Below are 2176 nucleotides of genomic sequence, written 5' to 3' on the forward strand. Positions count from 1 at the left end.
CTGTTCGTCTGTTTTCTCTGGGGTTTGACGCCATGAAGACACTTCATTTCACTTGGACGTGTCACTGCTGCTGCACACGTTCATTCAAACGGGTAAAATGTGTCCAAACCTTTTTATTCCTTCACATCATTCCAGTTAACGGCCAGTATGGAAGAGTATTAGGGCCAGGCAGGAGAAAAATAAAAAGAATGTTTTAGAGGAGGAAGATTTTTTTCTTGAGAAGAGTCGAGAAAAAGGTCGAAATGTCAAGAAAAAAGTTTAAATGTCGAGATGAATGTTGAAAAAAATTTTCGAGAAAAAAGGCTAAATTTGTATTTCAACATTAATCTCGACATTTCAACTTTTTTCTCGAAGTGCACAACCAGTACTAATATAATATATTACAAATAATAGCACTGACCAAAACACCTGCAGAAATACTGCAGGAATGACATAGCAGCAGTTAAATGCAGCCTTCTGTAAGCTTTAAATATCCACTGGGCTTACATCAAATACATCAAAACACAAAAATAAAAAACAGTTTTCTGAACTTATCAACATGCCTCTGTCCTTCACAGGGTAAGTAACATGGATCACTGCAAAAACTCAAAATCTTAACAAGAATATTTGTCTTATTTCTAGTTAAAATGTCTCATTTTAGTAAAAAAAAATCTCATTACACTTAAAACAAGACTCATCACTGGAAAAAACAACAATTTTCAACTGTTTGTTTCAAGTAGATTTTCACTTAAAATAAGTAGAAAAATCTGCCAGTGGAACAAGATTTTTTTGCTTGTAATAAGAAGATAAATCTTGTCCCACTGGCAGATTTTTCTACTTATTTCAAGTGAAAATTTACTTGAAACAGGTGAAAATTGTCAAATAAGTTATTTTTCTGGTGATTACTCTAAATGTTGAAATAGCAGTAAAACCACATTCATTGATGAAATGACATAAGGGATGGAAAGGGGGGATGGCAGTTTTACAGGGGGATGATTTGGACTGTTTTTATTTCAGGGGGGGATGCCATCCCCCCTCATCCCCCCTCAACTCCAGTACTGTGCACAACAATAAAAATCCCCTCAAATATTGTTTCTCCTGCCTGGCCCTAATACTCTTCCGTAGCCCAGTAACGTCTTCCTGGGATGAATAAACGAGGCGGGAGGAGGTGGATGGTTTTCCTCAAGTGTCCGTTGGTGAAAAAGTAAACACCACATTGTGTCTGTGGACGGGCCTTCTGTGAAGTTCTGTGGACTCTGTATGGATGACTGAGTCCGAGTCACATCGGGGGGTTTTAGGCTCTACGGGGGTTGGAGTTTATCCTGTTTGGATCCAAACAGGATAGACGGTTTTACAGCGTTCTGATGGGGTCACAAAAAGAACCTGCGATTCCATGTTGCTGTATATTTACAGCAGGACCATTCCTGGTAAAGGTTTTTAAGGGAGCATTTTTCTTTTTAAAAATGTGCTTTGAGAGACATAGGCAAAGCAAGGCAAGGCAAGAGAAAGTTTATTTGTATAGCACAGTTCAACACAAGGTATTCTTACAATGGCAAAAATTACGTTTCTATACGGTCAAAACGTACACAGACCGGGTCAAATACAGTATTACAAAAGTAATCTGTGCCGATTCGTGCGGTGAATCAAACCAATTTGATAATTCTACGTCACAATGCCTGCATTCAGGGCTTATCCGTAACTTTGTGCGGTTTTCAAAAATCATAAGTATTTAATTGAAGAGTACGCTTCAATAAACAGTACACAATTAAACAGTAAATAACAAATAAAATGATAAGAAAAGAGGTAAAATTAGTATAACGCTTCAGTAATATTTGCATGTCTGAGCGTACGACATCACAAACCCAGATGAAAGTCTTCACCCAAGTTGATATTCTGCGTTTGCTGGACCTCAAACGTGCAGCACAATAGGCACATCCTGCAGAGGTGGAGCGGTTGGGAGGAGTTGGACGGGTTACTCCTCCCACTCAAGTTTTATAGAAATGTTGACAAAGGGGAGATTTTAAAGTCGATCACGTATTTTGACCAAAGCAGGTCAAAAAGTGTCATTAATACTTCAGGGATTTGAGTCCAATTATGAAATAAGGGCAAGCATTTTCTCCGGAAAGCCAGCAGAGGGTTGAAATACTAAAATGTCGAGGATTAAATCACCTTCTAAAACCTTTTATGGTAATTTCAT

This window comes from Cololabis saira, chromosome 24 (assembly GCF_033807715.1).
Source record: "Cololabis saira isolate AMF1-May2022 chromosome 24, fColSai1.1, whole genome shotgun sequence".
In the NCBI taxonomy this organism is placed as follows: domain Eukaryota; kingdom Metazoa; phylum Chordata; class Actinopteri; order Beloniformes; family Belonidae; genus Cololabis; species Cololabis saira.